A 10,077-nucleotide genomic window follows, 5' to 3' on the forward strand; every position below is an offset into this window, starting at 1 on the left:
CAGCTTAGACAATACATTAAAGGTGTGAGGTTAGAGTCTGTCTGTATCCTAGCCTTGAGTCAGACTGGTTCTATTTCCAAAGTAAGAATTTATAAAATGTAACATTGACTGACTGTGTACAGATTGTGTGATTTTTGAACAAAATAGAATGTATCTGCAAATACAAATCTGCAAATATAAATTTACCCCATAGACTTACACTGTATATGTGTGTGTATGAGGGGGAAAGAGAGAGTTTATATGTATTCAAAGGATTGTGCCAACATAGTGCTTAGTGTTATTATGGTTGTCAAAGTTTGTTGTCAAATTTTTCAAACCACATCCAAGGCCTTAAAACTAAAAATTACACTGTGTTGGTTGTTGATTGAAGTCTTTTGAGAAATGCGTTTGAAAGATATGGTCGACAAACATGGCTAGCACTTCTTAAAAAAAATCACATAGTTTGAAATATATATGTACCTTTAGAGATACAAAATACACACAAATCATTGTCCAATAGTGGGCAACAAAAGGTGTTGCCATCAGAAAGGTGATGGAAGGTGTCAATAACAATGCTATTAAGCAACACCTACTCAGCAATAACCTGCTCAAAGATGCTCAGTTTGGGTACCACCAGGGCCATTCAGCCCCTGACCTCATTACAGCTTTGGTTCAAACATGGACAAAAGATGCTGAATTGCAGAGGGGAGGAGAAGGTAATAGCCCTTGACACCAAGGCCACGTTTGACCTGAGTGTGACATCAAGGAACCCTAGCAAAACTGGAATCAATGGGTATCAGGGACAATCTCTCCACTGATTGGAGTCATACCTGGCCCATAGGAAGATGGCTGTGGTTGTTGGAGGTCAGTCATCTCAGCAGCAGGACATCTTGCAGCAGTTCCTCAGGGTAGTGTCCTGGGCCCATCCATCTTCAGCTACTTCATCAATGACCTTCCCTCCATTATAAGGTCAGAAGTGGGGAACCGATGCTTGCACATTATTCGGCACCATTCATGTCTGTTCAGATTCTGAAGCAGTCCATGGTCAAATGCAAGGCTTGGGTAAAAAAGTCGTGAGTAGCATTCAAGCCAGATAAATGCCAGGCAATGACCATACTCAGTAAGAGACAGTCTAACCACTGCCCCATGACATTCAATATTGTTTCTATCATTGAAATCTCCACTATCAAAATCGTAGGGGTTACCATTGACCAGAAACACAACTGAAATTACCAAATAAATACAGAGGCTACAAGAGCAGGTCAGAGGCTAGAAATACTGCATCAAGTAATTTCCCATCTGACTCCCCAAAGCCTTTCCACCATCTATAAGGCACAAGTCAAGAGCGATTTGATTTCATTTGATTTGATTCAATTTTATTGTCACATATACCAAGATACAATGAAAAGTATTGTTTTGGATGCTGTACAGACAGATCATAGTAATAGAACAGAATGCAAAATACAGTGTTACAGCCTCAGAGAAGGGGCAGAGAAAGGTTATATGAGAGTTCCATTCAAAAATCTAATGATAGCGGGGAAGAAGTGGTTCTTGAATCTGTTGATGTGTGCTTTCAAGCTTTTGTCTCTTCTGCTTGGATGGGAGGGATCAATGATTATGTTTACTGCTTTCCCGAGGCAGTGGGAAGTATAGATGGAGACAATGGATGGAAGGTTGACTTCCATTATAGACTGGGCAGTGTTCACAACTCTGTAATTTCTTGCAGTCTTGGGCAGAGCAGTTGCCATACCAAGCTGTGTTGTATCCAGATAGGATACCTTCTATGGTGCACCTTTAATAATTGGTAAGACTCATTGTGGACATGCTGAATTGTATTAGAAATACTGTACTATAGAAGATATATTTTCTGATGGATTAATTTATTGATTTATTGTCACATGTACTGAGATACAGTGAAAAGTGTTGTTTTGCATGCTATATGGTAGGTCATACCATAAAAAGTGCATCAGGGTAACAGAATAGAGTGCAGAGTACAATGTTACAGCCACAGAGAAGGTGCAGAGAGAGAGAGAGAGACCAGAATTAAAATTTGAGAGATCCGGTTAAAAGTCTGATCACAGTGGGGAATAAGCTGTTCTTGAATCTATTCGTATGTGTATTCAAACTTTCATATCTTCTGCCTGATGGAAGAAGGTGGAAGAGAGTATACCCGGGGTGGGAGGGGTAATTGGTTATGTCGGTTGCTTTCCTGAGGCAGTGGGAAGTATAGATGAAGTGAGGGGATGGAAGGCAGGTTTATGTGATGGACTGGGCTGTGTTCATGACTCTCTGTAATTTCTTGTGATCTTGGGAAAAGCAGTTGCCAAACCAAGCTGTGATGCATTCAGATACATTGCTTTCTATGGTGCATCTATAAAAATTGGTAAGAGTCTTTATGGACATGCTGAATTTCCTTAGAGTCCTGAGAAAGTAGAGACATTGCTGTGTTTTCTTGACCATTGTACCAATGTGGGTGGACCATGACACCCACGGAACTTGATGCTCTTGACTGTCTCCACCTCAGCACCAATAATACAGACAGGGGTGTGTGCTCCACTCCACTTCCTGAAGTCTATGAACAACTCCTTCATTTTGCTGATGTTGATGGAGAGGTAGTTGACTTCATTGCATGCCCTAAGCACTTAACCTCTTTTCCTATATTCGGTCTTGTCATTGTTTGAGATTCAACCTACAACAGTGGTGTCATCAGCAAACTTGTAAATGAAGTTGGGGTGGAATTTGGCCGTACAATCATGAGTGTATGCAGGACCTCGGTATTGAAGATTATGGTGGAGGAAGTGTTGTCGCCTATTTTTACTGATTTCGGTCTATGGGTCAGGAAGTCAAGGATCCAGTTAAAGTGGGGGGAGCCAATACCTAGATCTTGAAATTTAGAGATGATTTGGTTTGATATTATGGTGTTGATGGTGGAGCTATAGTCAATAAGCAGGAGCCTGACACGTTATCCAGATGTTTCAGGGATGAGCTTAGGGCCACGGAGTTGGCATCTGCTGTAGACCTGTTGCGCTGGTAGGCGAATTGCAAAATATCAACGCAATTTGGTGGGCTGGAGTTGATGTGAGGCATGCCTAACCTCTCAAAGCACTTCACGCTTAAGGAGGTCAGAGCTACTGGATGGTAGTCATTGAGGTACGCTGCCTGACTTTTCTTTGGCACTGGGGTGATAGTGGCCTTCTCAAAGCAAGTGGAGTCTTCAGATCATAGTAAGGAGAGGTTAAAGATGTCTGCGAATACTCCAGCCGGCTGGTCTGCACAGGACCTGAGTGCACAGCTGGGGACTTCACCTGGGCCAGTCGCTTTTCGTAGGTACGATGGAATATTCCCCACTTGTCTGGATGAGTGCAGCTTGAACAAGACTCAAGAACTTGATACCATTAGGGCAAAGCAGCCCTCTTGATTGATACCGCATCCAAAAACATCCTCTCCCTCCACCCCGACGCTCAGCTGCACTGTGTAGTACCTACAAGGTGCGCTGCATAGATTTTCCAAGGATCCTCAGAAAGCCCCTTCCAAACCCATGATCACTTCTATCTAGAAGTCAAGGGCAGAACATACGTGGGAAAACTACCACTTGCAAGTTCCCCTCCAAGCTACCACCATTCTGATTTGGAAATATCACCATTCCTCCTGTGTCATTGGGCCAAAATGCTGGAATTTCTTCCTGAAGAGCAAATGTGAGTCAACTACGCCACATAGACTACAGCAGCTCAAAATGGCAACTCACCATCACCTCCTCAAGGGCAACTAGGGATGGGCAATAAAAGTAATAAATGTGATCATTGAGATGGTGCAATGAAATGCTTAACTGGCTGATAATTGGCAACTTAAGGGCCTTAATTGCTAGCAAGTCAAGAAGGTTCACATTGGACATGCCCGGCACTTAATTGGTGAAGTAACGAGAAGGGAGTGAGATCTCCCGAAGGCCAAAACACCCAGCCATTTGACAAAAAGGAGAAACAATTGCTCATGATAGGTCTGGAGGGAACCTCATCCCTTTCTGTCCATCTCTCTCATTACCTCCAGGAAGAGGAGTATCTCAAGGGTCTAAAAATGAATATAGATGAGGAAATAGTTTTGAGAACTTAATGGGTTTAAGAGGCAGCAGGTTCACTGAAACAGATTGTCTGAATTCTTGGATTTCATAGATTCCCTACAACATGGAAGCAGGCTGTTCAGCCCAGCATGTCCACAACAACACTCTGAAGAGCATCCCACCTAGACCCACCCCCTCACTCTAAATTTTCTATGGATAATCCACCTAACCGACACATCCCTGCATACCATGAACAATTTACCACGGTCAATCCACCTCACCTGCACTGTGGGAGGAAACCAGAGCACCTGATGCAAACTCCCGAGGAAACTATTATTAAGGATGTGATTACAAGATATTTAGAAAACCATAATGAATCAGTAGCATCGACAAGATTTATACAACTGTATGGTAGAAAAGGGGGAAGCTGCAGATTTAGATTTTCAAAAAACATTAAGTAAGGTGCCACACAAGATGTATTTATACAAATTTACATCCGATAGCATTGGCAATAACTTAGTATTATGAATTGAAAATTGGTTAATGGACATAAAAGAAAGAGTAAGGGTAAAAGGGACATGTAGGTTAGATTCAATGAGTGGGCAACATCAAGGCAGGTTGAGTACCATCTGACAAATTCTGAATTTATCCACATTGATCAGAATTATGACAAAGCAGACTATTCTTTGCATTCAGAGCAACCTGAGTATCACAGAGGTACAGCAATTTAGAGGTTATGTGATATATTCTCATGTGTCTTACTCCAGCTACTGGGTGAGGTCATATCCGGAACATGCTGCAATTTTGGTTTGGAATCGGCTGACATATACTCACTGGAATTCAGAAGAATTGGATGATATGTAATATTGCTAAAGGGCTTCTTAAAACTTATTTGTTGGTGGATGTGGACATTGATGGCTATACCAGCATTTAATGCCCATTCCTTATTATGTTAAGAGTGAATACTGTGGATTTGGAGTTACATGTAGGTCAGACCAGGTAAGGATAATAGATTTCCTTCCCTAAAGGACATTAGTGAACCAGATGGATATTTACAACAAACAGCAGTAGGCTGATGGTCATCATTAGGCTAGACTTTTGTAAAATTCAAACTTCACCATCTGCCATGATGGGAATCAAATCTATTTTGCCAAAACCATTAGCCTGGGGTTCTGGATTACTGATCCACTGACAGTGCCACTGCATCACTGCCTCCCATTGAGAGGGTTAACGTTGAGGAAATGTTCCTCCTGGTTGGACAATCCAAAATGCAGAGTCACAGTCTCAGAATAAAGAGTGGACCATTTAGAACTTAAGACCCCCCGGGACATTACCAAGTTCTGAGTCTCTCCAGCGGATTTTGTAGTGACTCTTCCTAATTGAAATGGCTCAGGAAGTCAACAGCATGAGTGCACTTTGTCCAGTCTGGAGACATTGCACCAAGTGGATCCAGGACCTCAGGAAGGCAGGGAAGTAAGTGGCATAATGTTTAACAGGTATCATGGCCCACAATTTCTCACTCCTCAGCCCAACACATTTTGTGGTTATTTTCCCTCTTTCTCTCAGTACCTCATCAAATCTCCATCTGAACAGTCAACATTAAATATTCACCCTCATTCTATTGCCTGCAGGTATCCATGCTTCACAGAAGCACAGTCTCAGAATAAAGAATGGGCCATTTAGAACTTAGAGAAGTTTCTTCATTCAATTGTCTACAGGGCAATGCTGTTCTTCCCTGCAAACCACACAAGTCATTGCTAATGCATGTAACTCTATGCTTGCTGTCTTTGTAGCAAGAGACCGAGATACAGGAGTTAGCCATCCAGAACTAGGCAGATTGAGTACCATCTGACAAATTCTGAATTTATCACTCTTTTGACTCTTAGATCATAGAGTCCTATAGCATGGAAACAGACCCTTCGGTCCAACTGCACCATGCTGACCATGTTCTCAAACAAAACTAGTCCCACTAGCCTGCATTTGGCCCAAATCCCTCCAAACCTTCCCTATCCATGAACTTATCCAAATGTCCGTAACTGTTGTAACTGTACCTGCATTCATCACTTTCTCCACATTCCAATCACTCTCTGTGTAAAACCATTGTCCCTCATGTCCTTTTTAAAACTTTCTCCTCTCACTTTAACAAAATGGCGCCTAGTTTTGAGCTCCCTAATCCTAGGGAAAAGACCCTTGTTACCACATGATTTTATAATTTCTATAAAGTCGCCTCTTAACCTCCTGCACTCCAGTGGATAATGGTCCTGGGCTTTCTAATCCATTTGTATAACTCAAACCCTCCATTCCCAGCAACATCCTGGTTGATCTTTTCTGAACCCTCTCCACTGAGCCACAGAATGGATGGTTGACCCCAGATTGACTATTTAACACTATCAGCAAAGATAAAACTGTCCCCGGGTAGTGGATTTAGGGATGATATTTGTAAGGTTTGGCTTGGCCAATATTTATCCAATATGTCTTTTGTCCATTTTTATGATGACATGAATAATTTATAAGATATGTTGGGATTGACTTTCCTTCACAATAGTACAAGGGTGGACATGGACCAGTGGGGACCCAAACAACTTCAGTTCTCCTCCCCTTCAATCCAGCTGAGGTGACCACTGCTGCTCTATTTTCACTAATGCCACTGAGGGACATTGAGCTCAGGCTCCCAGCACTGTGTTCAACCTTGGCAATTCTCTTGGTTTTCCTAATGAACTCCACTATGGGAAATGCTCTGGGAACTCATCTCAGTTTTGATTGGTCACTTTATGGGTGGCTTTATATTTTTGGTGGACAGTGCATAGCACATAGAGGACTGGAGCCTGCAATGCAATGGAAACTGTCCATTATTTTGGTTGTGGTGCCAGAGACTGGGGGTTTGGTTGAGGGAGAGGGGGATGCTCCCCTAACTGTCAGGGATTGTTTCTGTTAGGGTTGTGAATGCCATGAGAGTATGATGGGGATAGAATTTGAGGAAAAGCATGTGAAGGATGGAATGCTACAAGGTAGGAATGGCATGGGAGAGATGGATGAGATGATGGCATTGATTAAGTGTGACAAAATGGAAGGGATAATTAATTGTGTGACTTATGATTGAAAAATTGTTTTTTGTCCTATTAAATAGGTTCACTAGATTTGAATAATTTAGAAAAGCTGTGAAGTGACTTCAAAGAACATACCATCATTGACTGAAGAAATGAAGAACATGATAAAGTCATAGTTTACACATGTTCTCACTCGAGTACACAAGATTACGGTGCAAGACAGTGGCAGAGTGCCAGGTTGCATCCTGGTTCTTGCTTGGGGCACACTCGGTCCTATCTGCTTTCCTTTATTTTAACTTTTGCTTCTGTGCTTTTTTTCTTTTGCTTTATTTTCCTTTCCATTTGATCTTTTTTACTTCTTTTCTGTGGATGGTTGACATTTCAGTGACAGTGAGGTCATCCTCCCAGTGTTCAGGGTCCAGTATCAGCGAGGTCGTTCTCCCAGTGTTCAGGGCCCAGTGACAGTGAGGTCGTTCTCCCAGTGTTCAGGGCCCAGTGGCAGTGAGGTCGTTCTCCCAGTGTTCAGGGCCCAGTGACAGTGAGGTCGTTCTCCCAGTGTTCAGGCCAGCGGGGTCATTCTCCCGGTGTCCAGGGCCCAGTGACAGTGAGGTCATTCTCCTAGCGTTCAGGGCCCAGTGACGCGAGGTCATTCTCCTAGCGTTCAGAGCCCAGTGACAGCGAGGTCGTTCTCCCAGTGTTCAGGGCCTAGTGACAGCGAGGTCGTTCTCTCAGTGTTCAGGCCAGCGGGGTCATTCTCCCCGTGTCCAGGGCCAGTGACAGCAAGGTTGTTCTTCCAGTGTTCAGAGCCCAGTGACAGTGAGGTTGTTCTCCCAGTGTTCAGGGCCCAGTGACAGTGAGGTCGTTCTCCCAGTGTTCAGGGCCCAGTGAGAGCGAGGTCGTTCCCCCAGTATTCAGGGCCCAGTGACAGCGAGGTCGTTCCCCCAGTGTTCAGGGCCCAGTGACAGTGAGGTCGTTCTCCTAGTGTTAAAGGCCCAGTGAGAGCGAGGTTGGTCCCCCAGTATTCAGGGCCCAGTGACAGCGAGGTCATTCCCCCAGTGTTCAGAGCCCAGTGACAGCAAGGTCATTCTCATCATGTTTAGGGCCAGTGGAAGCAGCAGCCGAGCTCCTCCAGTGACCTGGGTTTCGGAGCCGATGACAGCCAACTCTTCAAGATGGCAACGCCAGCAAGGTGATCTTTGCAACAAAGTGGGACTTGCCACTTGGTGGCAGCCTGGCCTGGCACTGAAGCAGAGCCAGGGATTCTTGGATTTGGAGTGAGTGTGGGTTCAGTGGTGCCAATAAACTGAGCACAGTGACGAAGAATTGGCACCTAAAATGGGGCGACCCCTACGTTGGTGGGTCCGACACACATAGCAGCAAGGAGGTGGCGGTCTCCCAGCACGGACTGGGTCAGAAAGTCCTTTAACATTCTGAACTTTTTACTTCTTTATTTTTCTAATTTATTTCTATGACATATAATGCTGGGCTGTTTATTTCTTTGCTAAATTTTTTTTGTTTCCTAAACATTTAATCATAAGCATTTGGTCCCAGATAACTTCGTACCTCAGATGGTGCTATAATGTGGTGACTCTAAACTTTTCACTGTAGTCATTTGAGTACATGTGACAATAAAACTAATTCAATTCAACAATGAATAGAGCAGTTATAAAGTTACCACAAGCTTTGAATCCAAAATAAAGACAGTGTCATGGAATGGGATTGGTAGTTAGGAAACTGCTTTCTTCAGTGTTAGATGCTGAAATTATAAATACAGGCTTCATGGAAATGAAGTGTTTATACTTTGAAAAATAATTGAGCTGATCAGTTGTAAAGCTGCCGTTTGAACTCAGAGAAAACAATTAGCTTGTTGTCTGCTGTGACTATTAACAGGTCATAAGGTCAGACTGACAAAGTTTGTATTTATATTCCTAAACCTGATTTGATACATGGACTGCTTTATGTAACATTTTCTAGAGAGAGATGTTTTGATTCTGTTAAAGTATTTGGTGAAGAAACAAAATATGAATTTTGTATTCAAAGAACTACTGTTGCAATAAAGACATAAATTTGACTGCAAATATTTTGACTGTATCTTGGCATTGAGTTTGTCTTGTTTATCATTTTGAATTCTCTGATTGTTTTTGTGGCTTCTAATTAGTGACTGGTTCATCAGTCAAAGAAGCAGGAAGTACAACAACAGAAACAAACACAAAATGTGCTGGAGGAACTCTGCAGGTCTGGCAGCATCTGCAAGGAGAAAAATGGAGTTAATGTTTCGAGTCCAGTGGCCCTTCTTCAGAACTGGGATTGTGTGCTGTCTGAAATCTACAAATCAAATGTCATAGAGATGTGCAGCACGGAAATAGATCCCAACCCAATCTAGTCCCACCTGCCAGCACCCGGCCCATATCCCTCCAAATCCTTCCTATTTATATACCCATCCAAATGCCTTTTAAATTTTGCAATTGTACTAGCCTCCACCATATCCTCTGGCAGCCCATTCCATACACGTACCATAAGACCATAAGACATAGGAGTAGAAGTAAGGCCATTCGGCCCATCAAGTCCACTCCACTATTCAATCATAGCTGATGGGCATTTCAACTCCATTTACCCCACATTCTCCCCGTAGCCCTTAATTCCTTGTGACATCAAGAATTTATCAATCTCGGCCTTGAAGACATTTAGCATCCCGGCCTCCACTGCACTCTACGGCAATGAATTCCACAGGCCCACCACTCTCTGGTTGAAGAAATGTCTCCGCATTTCTGTTCTGAATTTACCCCCTCTAATTCTAATGCTGTGTCCACGGGTCCTAGTCTCCTCGCCTAACGGAAACAATGTCCAAGCGACCAACCTTTCCAAGCCATGTATTATCTTGTAAGTTTCTATTAGATCTCCCCTTAATCTTCTAAACTCCAATGAATACAATCCCAGGATCCTCAGCCGTTCCTCGTATGTTAGACCTACCATTCCAGGGATCATCCGTGTGAATCT

Source organism: Chiloscyllium punctatum, chromosome 2 (genome assembly GCF_047496795.1).
Source record: "Chiloscyllium punctatum isolate Juve2018m chromosome 2, sChiPun1.3, whole genome shotgun sequence".
Taxonomy (NCBI): domain Eukaryota; kingdom Metazoa; phylum Chordata; class Chondrichthyes; order Orectolobiformes; family Hemiscylliidae; genus Chiloscyllium; species Chiloscyllium punctatum.